The sequence below is a fragment of the Adiantum capillus-veneris genome, chromosome 4, assembly GCF_014529385.1.
Source record: "Adiantum capillus-veneris isolate H3 chromosome 4, ASM1452938v2, whole genome shotgun sequence".
Taxonomy (NCBI): domain Eukaryota; kingdom Viridiplantae; phylum Streptophyta; class Polypodiopsida; order Polypodiales; family Pteridaceae; genus Adiantum; species Adiantum capillus-veneris.
The window spans coordinates 173,858,798-173,885,085 of NC_140934.1; the positions used below are offsets into that span (position 1 = coordinate 173,858,798).

General features: G+C 43.8%; 1 pseudogene; it reads right to left on the minus strand.

Moving 5' to 3' along the window:
* Positions 1-489: 489 nt before the first annotated feature.
* The window catches only part of LOC147460374 (polyphenol oxidase, chloroplastic-like), a 31,623-nt pseudogene continuing 5,824 nt past the window's right edge, over positions 490-26,288 (minus strand).

Here is a 26,288-nt window from a genome sequence, read left to right on the forward strand (position 1 = left end):
GGGTTGTTGTTGTCTCTGATTGTGCTTGCCCTAGCCTCAATTGAGCAGCACAGGAGCCTCGAAGGGTGTTTAGAGGCCGCTCTTCTTGTTGCCCGCCCCGGACCGCCTCACTACAAAGAGAGAAGAAACTTCAGATCCAAAGGTATTTTTAAGATTATGACGTTTATTTGGATCTGGAATGCTATGACTTCAATAATGAGACATGGAACTAGGTCTTTCCTTGCAAATGGGTCTACAAGAAGAAATTCACATATGAGAAGCAAGAGAAGGGAGTTGATATTGATGAAATCCTTGTGCCCATGGTCAAGATCATTACACTGCGTACAATGTTTGGACTCGTAGCCATTGATGACATGGACCTTGTTCAAATGGATGTGAAGACCGCTTTTCTTCACAGGGATTTTGAGAAGGATGTTTACATGAAGCAACTTGAAGGTTTTAAGCAGCCTACTAGACTCGAGAGCATGAGCTCACAAGTGGCTTGGATCATCATTCGTACGTGATCTGGAGTCCTTTAAAAGAGATGCGTTCCTGAATGGCCAGATTGTGAGCCGCATCAGTGAGGTTGCTGTCAGTTTCATGTGGCTTGGACTTGAGCGCGAGCGTGATGACGACGTGGTCGTCCTTCTGGAGGCTGATGCGTTTGAGGTTGTCGCCGATCTCAAACTTGACGTTGATGACGAGGTGCCTATGCTGGTTGGCGGAGGGCAGGATGTTGAAGGTGCCCACGTACTTGGCGCTGTAGGTGGGTGTGGAGGGGCATGCATCGGGGAGATTGACAAATACCACCAAGGAGATGAAGCTCTCTCTCGACGTGAGCTCGAGGCCTTGTATGACCAACACCTCCTCCGCCTTGCTGGGTCTAGTCTCACCGATGGGACGCTGCACGATGGCGGTAAGACGCATGGATGCAAGGTCGAGGTCGATGGTCCCGTTGCTCGGTGTGGCTCCAATGGCTGGCACCCCGCTTGCGAGGGCTGAGAAGACGGCACTGCCGCTGGTGACAGCCGTGGGTGAGTAGTTGATCCACGGGTCGTCGGCCTGCACGGTCTTGTACCTCACCCCGATCTTGGAATTATCGAGCGCATCGCTCACCTTGACCTTCACAAGGTTGGCGTTCTCATTGTAGAAGAGGAACTCTATGTCCAGGAAGTCGGGGTCGGAGTGGTCCTTCCGTGGGCCTCCAAGTAGTTTGAACCTCCACACATCCTAAAGGCGATCCACGTTGCTGTGGTGGATGTAGAAGATGGGGTCGCGCGAAGCCGTGCTGAAGTTGCCCATGTCGTACAAGAGCTGCTCCACGGGATTGCCCGTCCAATAGTGAATGCCATTGTGTACTCCGTTCTCCACGCTTTCCCCGAGGGTCGTGCTAATAACAGAGGAGTTGGTCAGATCGCTGCCGGTCCTGCACGTCCACAAGATCATCGACATCAGGGATGGTGATGTTTGTAGAATTGTTAATGCTCTGTATAAAAAACAGGCGGGCCAAATGTACATACTATTATATATATATAGATGCAGTACCTATAGGCACCTCCCGCAAAGAGCTCGACCCTGGAGGCGGTGAAGACAGACTGGTACATGGCATTGAGGTTCTCATTTACCACCACTGATGTGTCAGTGCTGTTGTTGGCGGGGCTGAGACGTACGATGGCGGGCGGCAAGTGGTCAGGGTTGTGCTTGGCATCGTAGAGGGTGGTGCCGTTGCGTGCAAACATCTCGGGCATCATGTTTCCATCGTTGACCTGGTCGTCCTAGTTCTAGTAAAGGAGGGAAAAGCCCGGGTCGCCCAGGAGGCTGCCTAGGATGCGCTCGTGGAAGTAGAGGAACTTGCGATGCCATGATAGGATGTTAAGGCGGTTACGTCGCTAGCGGAAGCTAAATAGCGAGAACTCAACCAACAACAGAATTTGTCAGACGAGGACGGAGCTTGACCCGCAGGCGCATGGAAACAACTAGGTGGGTGTCAAATCACCTACTCGACCTTCTAATGACAATCACTACTAAGGAAATCAAATCTAAGTTCTAAAATACGCAAGTGACTGAAATCCGTACTACGAACGAATGCTATACGAAACAAGATCTAGAATCCTTGAATCGATCTCAAACTCAAGGGGAAGTCTATACACTAGGTAAGAACAACACCCTAAAGACTTGAACTGCAAACTCAACCTATAACCACTCCGTGCGGTAAACGCGTATGAAGACAGGCCAAAATATACAGGTGACCGAAACTTGACCCCGATGGTACTAATGTGTAGCTCTACTCGTTGTGGTTCTATAGATATGTTGCACGCTCAATTCCGACACACGAGCTGGAAGAAAACTCACACCGAAGCTCGTAGGAACTTACCACACATAGAAGCCGACACTACAAGAGGTTGTGTGCTCTTGTGACGCTATTAGCGATGGAAATACATTGGGTTTGTATAACCCCCGGCGTCGCTAAAACCGTCGCTACGAGAGCGTCGCTATATGCGTCGCTATACGCGTTTCTATATAGAGACACTCATAGCGACGATCATAGCGACGGTTATAGCGACGTTTACACTGCAGACTATAGCGACGCTCATAGCGACGCTACAGAGCCATAAATAGCGACGGTTATAGCGACGCCCGAGAGAATTTGTTTTTGGTGGCAGGGCATTGAATGCCCTGCCACCCATCAACCATATTGTATTTGATTCACTTTTTACAAAAAGTGCAAGGGTAGATAATAGACCCAAAATAGTCACCCACAAGACACATTGTTTGCAAAATTGACAATTGTACACATCATAGGCAAAATGAATTGATTGGCAAATGTAATAATGACAATTGTACAACATCATAGGCATAAAGAGTTGTTTGGCAAAAGGAACTGCGGTGACAAATGTAATAATATAAATGGTTCAAAAAGACGTATAAAATCCGTCTCATGATACATAAGCTATGAGAAACCCTAAACTAATGCTAACTAGCTACGGCTAAACTGACGTCGTCTAGTCAGACGTCTCATCGCGTCCAAGCGGCGTATCTGTCGGATTCTGCAAAAAAAGACAATAAGACAGCTTTCAGTAAGTATAAACATATAACGACATTTATAAAACAATACAAAAAATAAAAAAGAGTAAACCCTAATACTAACCATGCCGCCGCGAGAACTGAAAATGTCCATCAGGGCGTTTAAGCCCTTCCTGCCTGCGTACTCGCGCTCGTACGGTGTGGGATCACGTCCTGTCATCGACCACTGTCAAAAAATACAAAGATTTCATTATGTTAGAATTAAAAAACACATAAACCCTAAACTATCGAACATAAAGAGCAATGTGAAAGCACTTACAAAATCGGCCTCAAATGATGCCCATCCACCGCTCCCCAAGTCGTGCGAGCTCCCTGCCTCTACTCACGCTCTGGCTGCATCCTTTTGTTGCTTCCACTTGTCGGGATTCTCGCGCGTTGCTTTCTTCGCATTCTTCCAATCTTCTTTGGCCAACCAATCTGGCCTGTTCCACCCATTCTTGATTGCTTTTTGCACTTCGGAACGCTTGTGTTTTTAGTATTCGCGCATTCGAATCTTCATCAGGTCTTCATTGAAGCGCTGATCCCGTGTTGGAACGGGAAACTCATCATGAAGTATGCTGATGACTCTGTTTTTTGAATCACTTGGTACTTCACTCCATTTGTTTAGTATGTAGTGTCTAAACAGCTGAGAGCAAAGACCACGCATGCGCGAGATCACCTTCTTGCCGTCATCATCCATGATGATGCCGCCGCTGAAGTCGATGGAGTAAGACAAGCCCTCTGGCCGGTGACGCGTGAACCTGGGTGTCCCGACAGGGGTCTCGAGTGGCGTGTCGATTGGGGTTACGGACGTCAGGTGTTTCCACCGGCGTCTGGGCCCCGAAGCGAGGAGTGTCGAGTGGGGTGGCTCCTGGCGGAGTAGGTAGAGGTGTGTAGCTTCTAGGAACATTCACCGTGCAAAACCTGGCGTAGATGGCGATGCTGTGGCTGGTGTGGGGGCGGGCAAAGAAGGGGAGGGTAAAGAGCCTCGTCGAACACGAGGTGGTGTGGAGGCATCGGTGGCGGAATCCCCACAGCAACCGCCACCGCCACCACTAGAGCGCTGGTGTCTAGACGAGTGTGAAGCTCGTCTCGTCGACGTCGAAGCTTCAGAGCGCGCCGAATGCTCCGAAAGAGAGGGAGATACGGATGGAGTAGGAACGCGCGATGATGCGCCAGAGCGATGACGCTCCACGTACCACTGTCTCTGCTGCGGTGACAAAGAAGAAAGAAACTCCTCATCATCCATACCTGCATTAAACACACGAATATTTAAACTTAATATTGAATGAATAGAGTAGACAATGACGCAAAGACCATTAAATACAATGACGTAATGACGCATATAAATACAATGACGCAATGAATTGAGTGATTGAAGAGGCAAGTCGAAAACTCAGAATTTTCAATCAAAAGATGTGAGCGCGAGTAGAAAAGAGCGTTATACACCATGGAAGGTACTTAGAGAGCCAGAGCTTTTACAACACGGAGCAAAATTGTTCAAATACAATATTTGTGGCTTTAAGAGATCTCTCTCTCATCCTCGCATAACTCAGCATAACTTCCTATATCTATATAGAGCTCTCCGTTTAAACACATATCCTCTGCTTCATTTTGTAGCTCCTCTGCATGCACACCATATAGAGTAGTAGCATCTTGATGCTCGTCTGGCACCACTGCAGTGGCTTCTGATTGAGCATCTTCTCTGATCTCCTCCATTGATGCCGTTGTGATTGGCACATGGTAGCCTTCATACGTCCTTGCACTACGAGGGGCTACCTCTATGACGTACCACCAGTTTGATGTAGACTTTGTAGGATGAAATATTACCTGCCAGAGCCACATAACTTACATGAGAGCTTTCAAGCACATAACTTGTAAAAGGGGGATGTTAACTATTTACATACTTACTTGTTCACAATGCTCGGGTAGTACGAAAGTGTCTCTTAGGTCAGTCCATTTCTTAGTAGAATCCACCTCAAGAAAACCAGACTCTCCTCTACGCACAGTAGCGTTGCGACCCTCCATGATTATCTTGAACCATTGCACGTCGAACAAGTCGACAAAAAATCCTCTGTAATCGATCCTCAAAATCTCTTGCAGCGTGCCGAAGTAAGTGAGTTCCGCCACCACAGGATCTGCATCAGAGGAACGTCGTCGACTAGACTGTTCAAATTTTGCCATGATTCCACAATCTTGAGTAAAACGCTTTTTGTCGATTCGTTCCACCCTAAAATGTCGACCTTTACACCATGCTGCTGTGTATGAATTATACTACAACGAACAAAGATATATGTGGCCGTTCAAACGTTTATAAATAAAGTCACTTGCTAGTCGTACATTGCAAACTTACCTTGGTCGCGCAACCCCGAGAGTAATCCCACTCTTCCTCAGTCACTTCGTCACCGCATTGTTGTGCGCTTTTCAATTGGTTGTGCAACCATCTTAAGCTCATGAAGGTTGGTAGGCTCTCCAGAACCGCTGGATAGTGCATCGGTGGTCGTCTTCCCCGTCTCCACTCGATTCGTGCCCTTTGTCGCTCTTGCTTTGCATCCTCATATTGTGAAATCCACTTTTGCATCACTGGATTGTGAAGCATGCAAAATCGGTTGATTTTAGCCTCTAGATCTTCCGTCATCTTCTTCTGAACACCGAGATTGCACATGACAATCCCAGATATGCGCTCATCATCTATGGTTCGCCATAGCGTGTCCCGGGCTTTATCAAATCCGTCTAGCCACTCTCCAATGTACACTAGGGACTCTGATACCAAGCAACCTTCTGCCATGCTACCCTCCGGACGTGCCTTTTGACGCACATATCCCTTAAGCGTTTTCATGAAACGTTCCAAGAAGAACATCCATCTAGAATGAAGTGTGCCAGCTATTTCCACCTCATCAACTATGTGAACAAGAAGATGCACCTGAATGGTTAGCATTGTAGTAGGAAAATGTTTCTCAAACATGCACACAAGCTCTGCAGCATTTAGTTTGGCGAATGGTATGGAGTCTACGATGATCTCCTTTTGTGAGATCCATTGCACCAGCTTTGCAAGTTTGTAGATTGTGTTACGGATGTCGAGAGACAAACATCCCTCAATGGCAACCGGTAAAATAAACTGTAAAGTATGTGCAGCAATGATATTAAAATCCACATTTTATGCAATGATATTAAAGTCCACTATGAACGTACCTGACACATTTTATGCCAATCGTGTGACTTCAAACCGGTAAGCTTTCCTTCTTTAGTAAAACACGTTCGGAGCGAGTGCATTACGCCAGTGGGGGTCCGCAAAGATCGAATGGTCTCTTTTACTTTGCGTTCTTGGGCTCCTGTGAAAATCCATGGTGCTTTAGGGAGTTTTATCGATCCATCAGACGCTGTTTGCGGCCAATATTGCTCCATACGATCCACATTTCTAAGGTCAACTCTGGCTCCCAAAGTATCTTTCTTGCCGGTCAGATGGTCCCATAGTAGATTACCCACATTCTTGAATATGTGCATTGGATCGAGCAAGTGATTGATCATGAGTCGGGGGCAGTATGGTAACTCGTACCATAGAGATAGTCTCTTCATCCCTGGAGGCAATCCGTCATCGCACATCTCCTTCTGCTCTAACCATGCTTGTGCAGACATCCTTGGTGGCTCTCTTCCCAAAAAGCCGTCGCGTAACACATGATTCTCTGGAAGATAAGCTTGATGACCTTCGTAGATTTGCTTCTTCAGTGAGGGTGCCCTACGTGCATTCAGTCTAGGTGCACATGTGACACATGCTCTGTATTTATGCTTGGTCAATAAAGTCCTGTCGTCTTGAGCATCTGCAAATGTGATTCGTATCGTAGGTTGCCGATGGTCAAGGTTGGGCCGAATATTTTTCTTTCGTGGGTGAAAAAGCCGGTGTAGAAAGCTTCTTCGAATGTTTGCATGTGGAAGCTAGGCAAAAACATAATCCTTTGGTATAGGAGGTGTAACACTTTTGGAGAAGGCTGCAATGAAAGATCGTACATCATATCAGACACCGTGTCGGCCGTTGATAGTAGACTCGAGGTCGTGGCTTTATCTGGCGCGAACACTTCAATGCAAGCTAAGAGAGTCCTGTAGATTTTCTTGAGCATCTGACATGAAAGGTCAGGAGAGCCAGTAAAGAGCACGATGGTGCCCGTTAGGGTTTTCACCATGTAGGCTTTACCTATTCTCTCTCCTGCCTTTGGTCCTGGCATCCTGGGATAATTAAGCCAATTTGGCTTCTTTTCTGCAATCCTGCCATGCTCTTTCCAGTTTTTGACTCTTGGCACCGGGCAGAAGGTTGCATCCTCCCGGATCTCCTTTGGTGCCTCCACCAAGTAGATGAGGTAGGCTCGGTATTTGTTCAGCCAACCTTTCCTCCATCTAGGTTGTGAATCTACTATCTTCTTTGATTGTTCCTCCTTTGTGATGTCGCCTTCGTAAAGAGCGACATACTGCTCTCCTTCTAGTCTCTTTTTCGTCTTTAGCACTTCAAATTTCATCAAAGGGAAAGGCAGGCTGGGTTGCATCCACTGTTCATGGAGCACTTTTGTGTCTAGTCCGTGAAGTCTAATGGAGATTAGGAGTCTCCTCTCCTATTCCATTTCTGCCTTGGTACTCTCCTCTGCTGACTTTTCTATTTGGTCATGGAGCCTTTTGTTCTTCTTCTTCAGAGATTCTTGAAGTCGAGGCCACCTCTTGGGCTGGGGCTGGATCTTCAATTGTGGTTGCCTCTCCAGTTTCTGGTAGCTCTATGGCTGCTCCACCTGATTCTTCGTGTGGTGTCTCTGTCTCTCTTCTTTGTTGCTCTTGTAGATCTTGGATCTGTTTGCGGAGGGCCTCATTCTCTGTCCGTAGTGTTTGATTTTCTAATGTGAGCCTCTCCTCTGCGGCCAATGATCCCTCCGCAATGTGCAACCTTTGAACTTGCTCTAGTCTTAGCTCTCTTTGTAAGCTTCAGACTTGGTCTTCCAAAACTGGTACGAAAGCTCCCTCTTGTTTGGTTCCTGCTCTGCTAGCTCTAGGGGTAGACCTGAGTCTAGTGATTGTTCTTTCTTGGAGCTCGACTCTTTCCGTTAGCTCAATGAGCTCATCCTTAGCCGCCTCCAACTCATCCTCTATCCGCTCCCTTGCTTCCTGTGCACTTGTTACTTCTCTTGAAGCCTCGGCTAGTTGGAGTATCAAGCCGTCTCTCTCGTTTTCCGCGTCATAGAGTGATGCTTTATGAATTTCAGATTCAGTCATAGCATTCTCTAAATTTCTCTGCAACTCCGCTTCCCTTTGTTTGGCTGTCTCAATCTCTACTTCCTTTTCCTTGGACCTTTCTTTTATCTTGCTGAGCAGTTCATGCACCATGTGCATGTCTTTTTCATCATCATCTGTCAACTCTAAAGCTCTTTCCGCCACCACCTCCACTGGCTTTGGCTCTTCTAGTATTTTCGGTTCGTCCAGTTTCTCTTCACTTTCTTTTTTACTCTTTGTCTTTTTCTCTGTCCCTCTCCGTTCATCTTGTTTTTGTAGGGTGATCCCATAAACTGCCTCAAGGGCATCTTCTTCAGTGTATCCTATCTCTACCAGATCCTCATAATCATTTCTCTTTTGCTAAACTGGATCTATCTTCTTTTCTTTGGTCTCGGCTTCTAGCTTTTCCAAAACATCTGTGTCCACCTCTACTGTGGTCTCTTCCACAATTTTTTCCGTCTTCTTCGGGCTTGGTACATTAGTCATATAGGGATGTTTGTCCTCAGCTTCCTTGGCTTTCCCTTTGTCGGCTTGCCCATCTTTCTCTTGAGGCTTACTAGAACCATCTACTTTCCTTTTCCCCCTTGTCGTCCTTTTTCAGCTCAGCTTTTAATTGTTGTACCTCCTCTTCAGTGTATGGCTAGACAGGTTGCTGCTCCAAAATAGCCTCTGACTCCTCATAAGCTTTAATATATTGATTGTATTGATCAATGTGTGGCCTGGCCGAGCTAGTTCCGACTTTAGTGGGGTCTGGCACCCACTTTTCTTCAAAGCACCCTTTAGAGCTCTTTCCGCTCTAAACTGCTCCACTAATCTTTCCATTCTTGCCGCTTTCTGACTTTTGGTTTGCTTGGGAGCAACCTTCTTCTTTACTTTCTTCTTAAGTGGCTTGTCCACATCCTCTTCAGGTTCTGAAACTTATACTTCTAGTTTCCGGCGTGCTCTTGTGGATGCCCTCTTGGATACTTCGGGTTGTTCTTCCTCCTCGTCGGCTTCTCTAAGCCACTCATTCTGCGAGGGAGCCTTTGTCCACTGATCTCTAGCTCCAATAGATTCATAAGCTATTCTTGTCAGAATTTCCGCTCCTCCTATGTATTTTGGCTTCTCGTTGTGCATGGCAATTACTTGCTCGTGGATGTGTTGAGCGTAATTCACCTCTTTTGGCATATTGCTCTTTAATGCCCATGTGATGGTGGTCGCAATGGCATGGGGTGGTGTCGTATACTTTTGCGCTCTTTTACTGCAAACATGAAGAAATTGGTTGTACAGTCGGCAAAGGGTTGCCGCTCTTGGGTCCTTCATATCTCCATAGGTCGCATTCTGTTTCTTGGGCCCATAGACCTCTATGGCCTCCCTTCTTTCCCTGACCGAGCTCCCTTTGTTGTGCAGCTTCAATGCGTCTGCAATTAGCTGTGGAGTGATCTGTACTTCTACCTTCTCTCCATCCATGGCTGTCAATGTGGCTTTTCCATCCTTCTGAATGGATTTTGCCAACTCGTACACTCTTCTTGTATCCACACCTGATGGTCTCGAGGTGAAGAAAATGTGCAAGTCTGCCCTTTCCAAGTACCTGCTGATGTCTTCTAACCTGCTATAATCTACCAATTCCTGTGGGATCATCGGTACATCCACCGCTTGCCCTTGAGGATCTCTGAAAGTCCCCTGGGAGATCTTTATTCCCTCTTTCTCCAATACTGCTTCCTCCACCCAAGTTTTGGTTGGCTTGAGGGTTTCTGCTGGAATGTCAAATGGTTCCGCTTCTGCAATAGCATCTTTGATTGTCGGTCTTTTTCTCTTCGTTGCCGATGACTTAGTGGAATCCATGGATCCTGTAACTCCAATTTCAGAAGTTAGCGTCTTTTAGTACTGAAAGCCGAAGTGAAGATTTTAACTATCCAAATGACTTGAAAATTGAAACATGAGCTATTCAGGGCCTAAGGATGCAAGGTAGGTGAAAAATATGCAAAATGGGCTCAAAATCATGCTGGAGACATCATACGCGTATGATGTCTTTTGTGTCAAAATGACTTCATATTGGTTGTGCTTGTAGCTGATAGTGTATACATGATTATCATATGCTTGGATTTGAGTTTGGATCCCATTTGGTCAAGTTTTGGCCAATTTAGTCCAGTTCCGGCTCTTGGCAAAATTTTGAAAGGGAATTGGATTTTATGATCCAAATTGGATAAAACTTGGTGGTTCACTTTCAAATGGCATGTAGATCACTTCTGTTTAGTGGTTGAAGCCCTGAGGTGCCAAAATCACATAGTGAGACGTCATACGCGTATGATATCTTTTAGTGTATTTTTGGACCAACTTTCTCTATAAGCTTGGATTTGGCTTTAGATAGGCTTATTCAGTGGATTTATGAAGTTTGGATAGATTTTGGGCTAAAAATGGCTCTGGAGACATCATACGCGTATGATGTCTTTTTCATCAATTTTTCATGGGATTGGTTCTATGGACTCCCCATGTACTAGTGAAGGACTGTTCCTACTCAAATCTTGGTTTGGACTTGAGTATGTTGGATTTGGGCCAAAAATAGGCTTTAGGTGAAGGATTTTCCCTCAATTGGGCTAATGGGGTGATCCTCTTGACCAAATGGTTCCAATTTTCATATGTAGCATGTATTAGATACATATAATGGATGTATGATGACAAATGAGCAGTTCTGGCTCTGTAAGTGCAAATAGTCAAAATGGTGCTTTTTGGTTCCAGATAGCTTGTAGATGTGTTTAACAACAATCCTACAAAGTTTCAATGAGTTTGGAGTTATTTTGACAAAATTAGGACCAAAAATCAATTTTATGGCCTACTTTGCGTCTTTTTGGTTTTCCTTGGGTTTTCTAACTCCAATTCTCATGATACTTGGTTCATAGGATGTGATTAACATGTGGAATGAGGCTATGCACTCAAATGTTGAAATGGATGTGAAATTCATGTTGTGAGACATCATACGCGTATGATGTCTTTTCTTGAAATGTTGGTCTTTTTGTGCAAAGAATGCTTTGTGCTAGTGCCCTAAGCCCTGCTAACTAGTTTTCAACTTAAAAAGTCATTAGTTTAGCTAAAAAGCCCCCTTATAGGCATTTTAGTCTCCGAAGTCGTCTTTTTGCCTTGGAGTTGAATTTCTTCAACTTTTCTTCTCGAGAGTTGCATTTTCAGCTCATTGGATATGTTGTGAAGCCATCTTTTTGGTTGAACTTGACTTTGGCTCCCCGTTCTCCATCTTTCTCCCTTTGGTTGCCCGAAAGCATCTTTTTCACCATCGGTAAGTGAATCAGCTTTCGTTTGGGTTTTGCTTGCAAACATAAGTCATCGATAGTTACTTGAAGCTGCTTGTGAAGTTTCATTTCATTCGGTCGTCAATTTCAGCCGTTATGCCAAAATGACGCTTTGTGTGTCCGCAGCCAAATCGGTTGTTCCGACCTACTTTTTGTGATTCAAACTTGGAGATATTCTATGGTTGCATTGTCCTTGATGTGGTTGAACTTCCTGTGAAGTTTCGTGTTGTTTCGACAACTTTTTCCTGTTTGCCTCTTGCAGGCTCTGTTGACCTAGGGTTTTTCCAGTTGTTCTTTCTCGAGCTTTGAGTGTTAGAAACCCATCTTCTATACTAGGGTAACCCACCTATAAGTTCTTGCAAGGTTTGGTTAGGCGGTTGTGCCACTACCTAGCATTCTACCTCATTCCCCGTCTGCTCTTGTTTCTTGGTTTTGGTCAGTTTTCGCGACAAAAGTTAATGATAAGCATCAAAAGCTTATGGCAACGAGTCTACCTCTCATGTCTGGTGTCCTCTGAGCTCTCGTGGAAGTCGTAGAAGGTCGTAGAAGATCTGTGCTCCTGTGGCTCTCTGCTCTTCTCCAAGAAGGTAATAGTGTGAATGAGCTTGAAAGTGATGTGAAAAATACTTGACTTCGGACTTCCCGGTTCACTTGCCACCAAATTTGTCATGTGCTCCTATCTCGTTGTGAGATGCGCTTTAGGATATGAAATTTCCCGAATCGGACTCCGTTTGACCTGTTTTCTTAGAATTCCGTCCACTTGCCAAAATTCTGCCGTTTCGGACTTTCCGCAACTTTTTCAGAATTGTACCCAATTTTTACCATGGGTTGCCCTTGTCATTAGGACCATCACCGTCTATTCTTTTCTTTTTTTCGATCTCATTTCACCTGCATTTTTTAATTTTTCTTTTACTTTTATTAAGAAAATCATAAAAAATAAAGGAAAATAGAAAATTGAAGCCAAAAAATTCCAAACATACACAATAAATAGCTGGTAACCCTGTGTATATGAATATACACTTATTTGTGATTTTCGGACTTGGATTACCACTTTTTTCCACTTTTTAGCTCCAAAAACACTCTTATTTAGTGATATTTACACGTCTAGAGACCCAAATTCATCATTTGATCTCTTCTTGTTGCAAAACAAGGTATATAAGGGCATAAATATTATCAATATCCGCAATCAAACATAAAAATTGCAAAATCATGTAAGACACTGCCCTTGTAATATAATTTTTGTTTTTTGTCGCTTGTAGCTGCTTTGTAGCTCCTGTATACCTCCCCCCCTCCTAGTCTGAGTCCTCCCGGACAACTATGAAGTGTCTGTGGGCGAAGCATTGTAGTTGTTTGGGTCATAAGTTCCCAATGCAATTGTAGAGCGATGATACAACAGTCTTTCCAATAAAGCTGCTCTTTGTTTGATTGAAGGATTGGTGGTCGGGTTTTGGGTTGGTTTTGGCACTTCGATAGTAGAATCAGCAGATGGATTCTTCTTTACCTTGTTGTTCTTTTTCACAATCCAAATCTTCTTCCGCTTCGCTTGTGCTTGCCACAAACTCTTTGCGACCCAAACCTGCTTTGTTCTTTGTGTTGATTTCCTCGTCTTTTGAATACCTAGGAGTTTCCGTGGATTGTACTGAAGGGAGTTCTTGTTTACAAATCCTTGGGATCCAAATTTGCTTGCTATAGCTTTGTGCCGTCATGAACTTCTTTGGAATCCAGATCTGTTTCACTGTCCTTGATTGTCTGGAATCACTCTGTTGTCTGGTATTGAAGACTCTGTTTTCCACCTTTGTGTTCTCTGGCACAACCTTTTTTAGTCTCCATACCAACTTTGACTCCGTTTTTTCCCAAGGTTGAGCTGTTATATTATTGCTTGTCTTCCTTATCCAATGTTGAGAGTTCCTCATCGAAGAGCAATCCAATTGTATAGAAACTTTTGGTTGCCATTGCTTCTTCTTTTTCTCTAGTTGTTGTTTACCTTTGTTCTTGGATTCTTCCTTTGGAGTTGGCACTGCTCCTTTGGTGAACTTAACTGATTGACTTTCACCTTCGTATTTGATAAGCACTGATTTAGAACTCCAGTCAATCATTGCATTGTATTGCTTCTTCCATGGTTGTCCTAGCAATAATGGATGTTGTGTAGCTTGGTCTTCAACCACGTAAAACATATGAGGATACACATACTGGTTAATCTGTATATGTAAAACTGTGCATCCGACAGTTTTGATTGAATTCTCGGAGTAACTCTTTAACTCTTGCTTGGCAGTTTGTAATTTAGTGGCATTTGTCAATTGTCTATACAAACTGAGTGAAAGTAGGTTATTTTGAGCTCCTGAATCCAATAGTGCTCTGGCTTTGATTTGGTTGGTTCCTACTTTGCATTCAATGATGGGTTCTTCTTTGTCATTATCCATTTCTGTTATACTGACTGCGTTTATTCGTATTGCTCCTTCATTGCGCTGTTTCTGACGCAATAGTCTTCTTTTCTCCATTCTTTCCTTCGCCTCGGCTTGCGCTTCCTCCACAATCTTTTTCTTTTTCTGGACACGCAGCTTTTCTTGATGTATTTTGAGAAGCATGTCTTGGGTTAGCGGTAAAAGATACTTTTTCACTCTGCATCCACTAATCCAATTGGGCATTTCTTCTCCGTCTAATGTAGCAAGCTTGACGGCTCCACTTGGTGATAGATCTTTAATCACCAGAGGTCCCATCCCTCGCTTTTTAAGCTTCTTAGCATGCTGTTTCAGAGTGTAAACTAGGATATAGTCCCCAACCTTAAACTCTTTAGTCCGCACATGCTTATCAAAAAATTCCTTTTGTCGCCTTTTTTGAGCGTAGATAGAAGCTACTGCTTTTAGGCGAAGCTCGTCTAGCTTTTCCAGGTCATCTATTCTATCAGAAAGCTCGTGCCCTGTCCACTCTAGATCCTTAGCCACCCTTAAGGTTGAAATCAAGAATTCTATTGGTAGGATAGCATTTAGCCCAAAAACCATGTTATATGGGGTCGTTCCTATTGATGTTTTATATGCTACCCTATATGCCCATAATGTTGAATGCAACTTCTGGTCCCAGTCAGTTCTCGACTCAGATACAATCTTCGTAAGGACCGTGCATATGGTTTTGTTTGTTGCTTCAGCTTGTCCATTTGCTTGTGGATGATACGGGACTGATTTCCTATGGATTACCATGAATTCATCTAGAAGGATCTCTATCACTTCATTTATAAAATGTGTGCCTCGATCACTCACAATTTCTATTGGCAATCCATATCGTACAAAGACGTATTCATATAGAAATTGTGCCGTGGTCCTGGCATCTGCTTTTTGAGTTGCCTTTGCTTCGACCCACTTTGTTAGATAGTCTGTAGCCACAACGATGTATTGTGCATGAGTCTTATATGCAGGAGGTGAAATGGGTCCGACATAATCAATTCCCCATTTTGCAAAAGCTCTTGCCCCCATCATTGGTCTAAGCGGCATATCATCTCTTTTAAGTGGTACTTTGGTCCGCTGACAGTCATCACACCGTTTAACGTATTCCTCAGCGTCCATATGTAATGTTGGCCACCATATTCGTGCGGCTAAGACAAGTTTTACTGTCTTATCACCTGAGAAATGGCCTCCACCTACTCCTCCATGAGCTTGCTCGAGGATTATCGCATACTCAGACTCTGATGCGCAAATCCTAAGCTGGTTGTCTTTACCTCTCTTATAGAGTTGATCTCCTATTAAAGCGTAATCTCTAGCTTCTGTCTCTACAGATTTCTGACGAGCTTTTGACGTTCCTTCTGGGAAAGTTCTATTTGTGAGATATTCAACAATATACTGACTCCATTCCGGAGTGATCATTATCTGATATAATGTTGAATACTCTGCTGGCGGTTTTGATGAACATACAATACATACAGTGACATATTCATGTACGCTTTCTTTCATTCCTGGCCGATAGACTCCCAATTGTAACAAATTCCTATATGTGTTCCTTCTTGAACAATGAAATGCACATTCCTGAACATGTGCTTCGCGCAAATATATATTATATTCCTCAGGATTGATGCATAGTCGTAAAACATGATCATTTCTCAATTGATACAACCTTCCTGCAACCAATTGAAGATTCTTGGATTGCTGAATAGCAATATGTTTCTGGTTGTATTCTCTTCTATTAGACTCTCCTCCATAGGTTAATAGGCTAACAACATTTTGAGACCACTTCGGTATCATTTCTATGTTGAACAAGTACGCGTTTGGCATGTCGTCATCCACTCCTATAGGGTCTTCTCCATTCGTCAATCGCGAAAGATGATCAGCTCTAAGATGTTTTTTTCCTTTCTTTACTACTACCGTGAAGTCGAATTCCAGTAAGATAATGAACCATCTCACTATTCTCCCGGTATTGCATGGTTTATTCACTAGGTAGAGCAAGGCTTGGTGATCCGTAAAAAACACAAACTTGTTGGCTAGAAGATAATGCCGATATTTCTTCACACCATATATCATTCCTAATCCCTCTCGCTCTGTTGTGGTGTAATTCTTCTCTGCATTGTTGAGCTGTCGACTGGCGTAACAGATAGGAAAACCCATGTTTCCTTCTTTTGGCTGAGCCAGAATGCATCCTATTGCATATGCCGAAGCATCTATATGCACATGGAATATCTTCTCCCAATCTGGTGATTTCAAGACTGGAGTAGTAATGAGTGCCTCTTTCAATTTCTTGAATGATTCCTCACACTCCTCTGTCCATTCAAAGTTCACTATTAGCCTGTAAAGTGGTTGGCCTATTATAGTGTACATGTAAATGAATCGTCTATAATATCCGCAATGTCCCATAAAGCTCTGTACTTGTTTCACATTGGTTGGTTTAGGCATATCCACTATAACTTTTATCTTCTCTAGATCCGTGGATATTCCGTTTTGTGAGACAATATGTCCAAGAATTCTGCCCTGTCGGACCATAAACACACATTTCTCAGGATTGAGACAAATGCGATATGTCCTACATTTCTCAAATACTTTTCTTAGGTGTTCTAGATGCTCATCTCTCAGAAGAGAATGTACACATAAGTCATCCATGTATATTTCTAGAAACAACCTTAAGTATTCTTTGAAAGCATGCGTCATCAGCCTCTGGAAGGTTGTGGGAGCATTGGTTAAACCAAAAGGCATAACCCGATAAGCATAAATTCCCCACTCCATTGCAAAAGCTGTTTTATGTTGATCTTCCGGTGCTATGGCTAGCTGGTTATATCCTGAAAAACCATCAAGAAAGGAGTATGTTGTTTTCCCTGATACACGCTCCAGAACATGATCAGTTATCGGCAGGGGATAATTGTCCCTGATTGTTGCAGCATTCACTTTCTTTAAGTTGACACACACTCGGAGTTTTCCGTTCTTCTTGGGTACCACCACAATCGGAGATACCCAATCGGTGTGTTCAATCTCGTATATGAATTCAGCTTCCATTAGCTTATCTATCTCTTCTTTGATTCGCTTAGCAAACGTATCATTATATGTGTATGGTCTCTGTCTGCTAGGCTTTGTGTCTTGTTTTAGTGGGATTGTGTGTTGGCATATTGATGGGTCAACTCCCTTTAAGTCCTTATAAGACCATGCAAACACATCCCTGTACTCTCTGAGAAGACTCAAAAGTCTCTCTTCCTCGCCTGGAGACAAATCTGTGGCTATGTACACCGGTCTAGGTGTCTCACCTGGAGCTCCTAAATCAACTTTTTTTGCATCCTCCGGTCCGTCATAAGATTCGTTCTCCCCTCTCTCTCGAATAGGTTGGGTTAATACCACCTTCCTATCCTCTATTGTGAATTTCCTGTAGTGAGAGGGAACATCCATGTTTTCCTTGATTTTGGCGTTTTCGTCCTCTCCACTCTCAATTTCTGTCGTCCAAACTTCTTTCAGAGTTTTCTTGAGCTCTTTGTACTTGTTTCTACGTTCTAACTTGGACTCCGTGTGTTCTCTGTTGCGCTTGTTCTTTTCTGATTTTTTTGTTTCAGTTTTCGTTTCATTCCTTTGAACTTGATTTCTTGAGCTTCTTTTGTCTTTTCGTAAGCTCTTTTGCTCATTGCCTCTCATTCTTCCAGAAATCTTGTCCTTAACACAATCTTCCGCCTTTACTAGCATTAGGAATTGATTTTTGTCTCTTATTCTAGGCATCGGATTGGTTCTAACCCCCTTTTTTTTTCTCTTTTCTCTATAGCGTTTCTGGCGTTGTTTAGTTTGGTTTGGAAAATCATAAAATCGGACATCCGTTATAGTTTCTTCGTTTCCGCTAGAATTGTCCGTTGACTCGTTGTCTGCTTCATTTCCCCACTGTGGATGATCGGGAATGTCGTGAAACACCTCTTCTTCATCTTCCTTTTCTAGTGTATCGTTCTTTTCAGTTTCTTTTTCGAGTGTAGTTCTCAGCATGAAGTACGGAACCACGTCGTACCCGTCCTTGTCGCAAAATTTTGTTGTGGGACCATCCGGAATTGCACAAACATCTAGGGTTGCTAGAATGTGTGTCCATTCTAATGGTTCAAGCGTGTCCTCTGGCACTACAAGAGGCTATTCATATTAGCGACGCTCACACAGCGACGCTCAAAAAAAAAATCCCGGCGTCGCTATGAGCGTCGCAAATTTACTTGTAAATTTGCGACGCTCATAGCGACGCCGGCTGGGCTAAAAAAAATAACAGAGAGCGCCCAAAAACTCAGATCTTAGATCTGAGTTTTTTGGCGCCCTCAAGCAAGGAGCAGGTAACGCTCTCCCTCTCTCTCTCTCTCTCTCTCTTTCTTCTCCACACACACACACACACACACACACACACACACACACACACACACACACGAGGAGAGGAAGGAGAGCCAGGTATGCTCCTTCCCTCTCCTCACTCTCATGTTCCCTTCCCCTCTTTCTCTCTCCCTCTCTCTCTCCCTCTCTCTCTCACACACACACACACATAGTGTTTTTGAGAGAGAGAGAGAAAGAGTACAAACATAAACAAAAACGCACACACACATACATAAACAAAGAATGCACACACACATTGAGAGAGGAAAAGAGAGAGAGAGCATGCATAAACAAAAAAATGCACACATTGAGAGAGGAAAAGAGAGAGAGCATGCATAAACAAAAAACGCACACATTGAGAGAGGAAAAGAGAGAGAAAACATGCATAAACAAAAAAACGCACACACATTGAGAGAGAAAGAGAGAGAAACTAATTTAACGTCGTAGGAAACTAACTAAAATTAAAAGACCTAAAGATCTAGCCGACGAGGAGTTGAACTCAAGACCTATATTATTCAAGAGGGAAATGGCATAACCAATCTATCATACTTGGCATGGGTGATAGAAAGGTTATACCATTTATCTCTTTTTATTGGCACACACATCCACACACGCGCACACACACAAGAAGAAGAGAGTTATAACGTCGTAGGCAACTATCCTAAAAGACGTTAAAGATTAGGTTAGATGTAGACTTACGTTAAATTAGATTTAGGTTTACTTAAGTTAAATTAGATTAGATTTAGGTTTATTTCTAGTTAGATTTATGTTTATTTACGCTAGATTTATATTTACGTTATATTATATTAGATTTAGGTCTCCATAGACTGCGATGCCTGCATGAAGCGGGTGAAGAAAGCCCTCAATGGAATATAGGGTATTGCTGCCTTCACTCATGGTGGGCTCCGTCGATCCAAAAGTACTGGTGAAATGTCTTCAGAAGATAGGGACAAAGGTGGATCTTCATGGCGGCAAGAGTCACTACATCCCCGACAATGACCATCTAGACAACCTCTAGTCATTCAACAGCAACTTCAAAGTTAGTAACAAGAGCAAGAACGGTCCAAAGGGCCAATTGCTGTCGTCAGATGTGGATGGAGATGAGGCAGCGTCACCGCCGGAAGTTAACTCTCACATCTTTAGTGATGAGAATGCCAACTAGATCGAGTCCACGCAAGAATTACTTATGGTTTAGGGTTTAGAGTTAGACGAACAGTGAAAAGATCTACGGTGAAAAGATGTTAAGATGCTGTGAAGTGCTACAGCTAGAGAAGAGGCAAAGGGGTTTTGTCCACTACATGCAGTATCATGTAGACCTGGGTCTGTAGATTTCTTGTACCCACAAATATAGGTATTGACCAATAAAGACGAGATTATAACCCGGTGGTTCTGATCTTCGTGCACCTCTAGACCGAGGTGTGCGGGGATTGGACATGACTAGAGAATGTGAGGTAGAGAGAGAGAGAGAGAGAGATAAGACGAAGAATGCCAATAAAATATTAAATTTGTTGTCCAGGTTACAAGATTTTTATCCTCATTATGAGTAGTGACGAAGATGTGGGACCGTCCAACCGAAACACCTATCTCTCAACGAGGGTCTTATGTCCTTGTAATCAATGCAAGTATGCTATGCGACGGACAAGACGTGTTTCTTTGCAGCACGTTCGCGAATTTGGCGAGTTCGATCCATCTATTATAGATCGAGTTGTTGCCAATTATAACTCGTCGGACTCTGACGCTGGGCAACAAGAAGCAATCTTGAAACCCAATAGACGTGTTCGCAGGCGCTTTGGTCAAGCAGCATATGTGAGGCCACAAGATGTAGCCTCTGACAGATCGGGGGATGATCATGCAGAGCACATTCCCAACGAGGCAATGTTTGAGCCCGAGATTGATGAAATGATCGAGATGATCATGGATTCAGAAAGGCTTATCTATGATGATATGAAAAGTGAAGCCGATACGCCATTGTATAATGGAGCATGTATGTCTAGATTGAAAGCACTCCTGGTTCTTCTCAACATGCAGGCAAAGTTTGGATGGAGTGACACTAGCGTCACATCGCTTTTTAGGTGATCTATTACAATTAGTTTACTTTAATAAAACTCTAAATGTATAATGATCTGATAGATTTTTACATGACTGTATCGTATTTTTATGTTGTGTAGATTGCTTAAAGAGCACATACTACCAGCTGACAATGTAATGCCAGATTCCTGAGATGAAGCAAGAAAGATTTTGTGAAACTTGGGGATGTATTACAATTCTATCCACGCTTGTCCTAATGACTGCATTCTTTTCAGAGGGGAATACATAGACATGGAGAAGTGTCCGAAATGTGATTCCGAAAGATATCGAGTAGATCTCCACGGGACAAAAATTCCACAAAAGGTTTTGCGACATTTTCCTCTGCTTCCTCGCATCAAGCATTTCTTTGAATGTAAGTCCATGGCCGCCCTAGCATCATGGCATGAGGAGAATAAATCTTCGGATTGTGCTACGAATTCCTGCAGATTGCGCAGCCTGGAAACATATAGATGGAACATGGTCGGATTTTGCCAGGGAAGCTCGAAATTTGCGCTTAGGCCTGGCTATGGATGGCGTAAATCCATTTGGTCAAAGATCAACATCTTACATTGTATGGCCCGTTGTCATCGTCAACTACAACATTCCCCCGTGGTTGACTACGAAGAAGGGGCACCTATGGCTAAGCTTGATTGTGCCAGGGCGATATAAAGTGGAGAATATGGATGTGTATCTTCGTCCACTACTGGAACAGCTACAACAATTGTGGATTGGCATAAAGGTGGTGGATATGAGCCGACACACAAGACGACGGAATGCTTTGATCAGAGGCATTCTAATGTGGACCATGCATTACTATCCCGGGCTAATAGAATGCTCAGGTGATCTATTGACACTCCTCACTCAGACACTGTAAATCTTGTTTTTTCCCATAGTTGATCTATTATCATGTGTATACATGCAGGGCTTCAAACAAGCGGATACAGAGCATGTGTCACATGTGCACCTAGACTGAATGCACGTAGGGAGCCCTCACTGAAGAAGCAAATCTACGAAGGTCATCAAGCGTATCTTCCAGAGAATCATGTGTTACGCGACGGCTTTTTGGGAAGAGAGCCACCAAGGATGTCTGCACAAGCATGGTTAGAGCAGAAGGAGATGTGCGATGACGGATTGCCTCCAGGGATGAAGAGACTATCTCTATGGTACGAGTTACCATACTGGCCCCGACTCATGATCAATCACTTGCTCGATCCAATGCACATATTGAAGAATGTGGGTAATCTACTATGGGACCATCTCACCGGCAAGAAAGATACTTTGGGAGCCAGAGTTGACCTTAGAAATGTGGATCGTATGGAGCAATATTGGCTGATGGATCGATAAAAATCCCTAAAGCACCATGGATTTTCACAGGAGCCCAAGAACGCAAAGTAAAAGAGACCATTCGATCTTTGCGGACCCCCACTGGCGTAATGCACTCGCTCCGAACGTGTTTTACTAAAGAAGGAAAGCTTACCGGTTTGAAGTCACACGATTGGCATAAAATGTGTCAGGTGCGTTCATAGTGGACTTTAATATCATTGCATAAAATGTGGACTTTAATATCATTGCTGCACATACTTTACAGTTTATTTTACCGGTTGCCATTGAGGGATGTTTGTCTCTCGACATCCGTAACACAATCTACAAACTTGCAAAGCTGGTGCAATGGATCTCACAAAAGGAGATCAACGTAGACTCCATACCATTCGCCAAACTAAATGCTGCGGAGCTTGTGTGCATGTTTGAGAAACATTTTTCTACTACCATGCTAACCATTCAGGTGCATCTTCTTGTTCACATAGTTGATGAGGTGGAAATAGCTGGCACAGTTCATTCCAGAGGATCGATTACATAGGATTTTTTGTCGACTTGTTCGACGTGCAATGGTTCAAGATAATCATGGAGGGTCGCAACACTACTGTGCGTAGAGGAGAGTCTGGTTTTCTTGAGGTGGATTCTACTAAGAAATGGACTGACCTAAGAGACACTTTCGTACTACCCGAGCATTGTGAACAAGTAAGTATGTAAATAGTTAACATCCCCCTTTTACAAGTTATGTGCTTGAAAGCTCTCATGTAAGTTATGTGGCTCTGGCAGGTAATATTTCATCCTACAAAGTCTCATCAAACTGGTGGTACGTCATAGAGGTAGCCCCTCGTAGTGCAAGGACGTATGAATGCTACCATGTGCCAATCACAACGGCATCAATGGAGGAGATCAGAGAAGATGCTCAATCAGAAGCCACTGCGGTGGTGCCAGACGAGCATCAAGATGCTACTACTCTATATGGGGTGCATGCAGAGGAGCTACAAAATGAAACAGAGGATATGTGTTTAAACGGAGAGCTCTATATAGATATATGAAGTTATGCTGAGTTATGCGAGGATGAGAGAGAGATCTCTTAAAGCCACAAATATTGTATTTGAACAATTTTGCTCCGTGTTGTAAAAGCTCTAGCTCTCTAAGTACTTTCCATGGTGTATAACACTCTTTTCTACTCGCGCTCACATCTTTTGATTGAAAATTCTGAGTTTTCGACTTGCCTCTTCTATCACTCAATTCATTGCGTCATTGTATTTATATGCATCATTACGTCATTGTATTTAATGGTCTTTGCGTCATTGTCTACTCTATTCATTCAATATTAAGTTTAAATATTCGTGTGTTTAATGCAGGTATGGATGATGAGGAGTTTCTTTCTTCTTTGTCACCGCAACAGAGACAGTGGTACGTGGAGCGTCATCGCTCTGGCGCATCATCACGCGTTCCTACTCCATCCGCATCTCCCTCTCTTTCGGAGCATTCGGCGCGCTTCGAAGCTTCGGTGTCGACGAGACGATCTTCACACTCGTCTAGACACTGGCGCTCTAGTGGTGGCGGTGGCGGTTGTTGTGGGGATTCCGCCGCCGATGCCTCCACACCGCCTCGTGTTCGACGAGGCTCTTTACCCTCCCCTTCCTTGCCTGCCCCACACCAGCCACAGCATCGCCATCTACGCCAGGTTTTGCGCGGCTGACTGTTCCTAGCAGCTACACATCTCTACCTACTCCGCCAGGAGCCACCCCACTCGACACTCCTCTCTTCGGGGCCCAGACGCCGGTGGAGACACCTGACTTCCGTACCCCCATCAACACGCCGCTAGAGACCCCTGCCGGGACACCCAGGTTCACGCGTCACCGGCCAGAGGGCTTGCCTTACTCCGTCAACTTCAGCGGCGGCATCATCATGGATGATGAAGGCAAGAAGGTGATCTCGCGCATGCGTGGTCTTTGCTCTCAGCTGTTTAGACACTACATACTAAACAAATGGAGTGAAGTACCAAGTGATTTAAAAAACAGAGTCATCAGCATACTTCATGATGAGTTTCCCGTTCCAACACGGGATCAGCGCTTCAATGAAGACCTGATGAAGATTCGAATGCGCGAATACTGCAAACACAAGCGTTCCGAAGTGCAAAAAGCAATCAAGAATGGGTGGAACAGGCCAGATTGGCTGGCCAAAGAAGATTGGAAGAATGCAAAGAAAGCAGCGCGCGAGAATCCCGACAAGTGGAAGCAACAAAAGGATGCAGCCAGAGCGCGAGTAGAGGCAGGGAGCTCGCACCGCTTGGGGAGCAGTGGATGGGCATCATTTGAGGCCGATTTTGTAAGTGTTTTTGCATTGCTCTTTATGTTCGATAGTTTAGGGTTTATGAGTTTTTTAATTCTTACATAATGAAATCTTTGTATGTTTTGACAGTGGTCGATGACAGGACGTGATCCCACACCGTACGAGCGCGAGTACGTAGGCAAGAAGGGCTTAAACTCCCTGATGGACATTCTCAGTTCTCGCGGCGGCATGGTTAGTATTAGGGTTTACTCTTTTCTATTTTTTGTATTGTTTTATAAATGTCGTTATATGTTTATACTTACTGAAAGCTGTCTTATTGTCTTTTTTTGCAGAATCCGACAGATACGCCGCTTGGACGCGATGAGACGTCTGACTAGACGACGTCAGCTTAGCCGTAGCTAGATAGCATTAGTTTAGGGTTTCTCATAGCTTATGTATCATGAGACGGATTTTATACGTCTTTTTGAACCATTTATATTATTACATTTGTCACCGCAGTTCATTTTGCCAATCAATTCTTTATGCCTATGATGTTGTACAATTGTCATTATTACATTTGCCAATCAATTCATTTTGCCTATGATGTGTACAATTGTCAATTTTACGCTTGTCAATTTTGCAAACAATGCGTCTTGTGGGTGACTATTTTGGGTCTATTATCTACCCTTGCACTTTTTGTAAAAAGTGAATCAAGTACAATATGGTTGATGGGTGGCAGGGCATTCAATGCCCTGTCACCAAAAAACATTTCTCTAGGGCGTCGCTATTTATGGCTCTGTAGCGTCGCTATGAGCGTCGCTATAGACTTCTGTGTAAACGTCGCTATAAACGTCGCTATAATCGTCGCTATATGCGTCGCTATAGGCGTCGCTATATAGCGACGCCTATAGCGACGCTCTCGTAGCGACGGTTTTAGCGACGCCGGGGGTTATAAAAACCCAGTGTATTTTCGTCGCTATATGCGTCGCTATAGGCGTCGCTATATAGCGACGCTTATAGCGACACCTATAGCGACGCTCTCGTAGCGACGCTATTAGCGACGGTTTTAGCGACGCCGGGGGTTATAAAAACCCAGTGTATTTCTGTCGCTAACAGCGTCACAAGAGCACACAACCTCTTGTAGTGTGGAAAGGGTTCTCCTATATAAGTTTCGTCTTGGATAGCCCTTTCTAAAACATATTCTTCTCGCCTCAGACTTCCACATTTCGAGGCTCCACACATCCATAACTCCTTGGGCTTACCTAACCAAGCTGGAAATTTGGATCCTGCCAAAGTAGCTGAATCAAACTCCTCTACCGGTGTTCGGTTCACATTTTTGTAGCTATGGTCTCTCAGGTTCACACGTGTAGTGGTTTCTATATTTCTCAGGTATATGTGATCGTAGCCCCAATCCTAGACCATTTTCAACTGTCTCATGAATGGTCTTCCCAGTATGATATCATAGTTATTCTCCTTGCCAAAATCGAGAATAGCAAAAGTATGTTCGTATTCAATGCCGCAAGAAGTTACTACGACTTTCTCTAATAACCCCATAGGTTTCTCCATGTGTCCATTTGCTAATTGGAGTTTCAACCTAGTCTTCCTTATTGCTGGTTTCCCCCATTTTTTTCAGATTTCTTTTGTAGCAATGGCTACCCCAGCTCCGCTGTCTAGTATTGCCATCGTGTTCACTCCTTGGAATTCAACTGGTAAGGTTGTATTCCCCTCTTCACCTTCGCAATACTCTCCAACCTTGTTTAAGGGTACAGGCTTAGCGTTCTTTTGTGGTTTGCTCAGCTCTTGTATACCCTCTTGCAATCTCGATGTTGGGTCTTTTATCCCAAATTTCTCCAAGCATTTTCCTATAGTGGTCCACATATGTGGTCTTAGCCTCAAAAGCTCAGCTAGAGTGATAGTGCATGTCACTGGTGTTGACAAGATCTCTATCAATCCTTGCGAGTCCATGACTTTTTTTGATGAGATTCTTCATGAGGGAAGTGCTCTAATCTCGGATTTTGCTTCATACTCTCCTAAGTATGAAGATAAGGTATTCAGCGAATGAGGTTTGCTCTCCATTGTTCTAACAGAGCCCCCATCTCCCCAATAAAATTGCAGATCCAAGTCCACTTGAGATCCTGCCTCAAATTCCACTATGGGAGGATTCCTGATGTCCTTTTCCCAATTTGTCTGATTAGTTTGGCAACTTAGCTCGTTTGCAAAGTTTGCCTCTCTCACTTGTTTCCAAAATTCATTGTAATCCTCATCT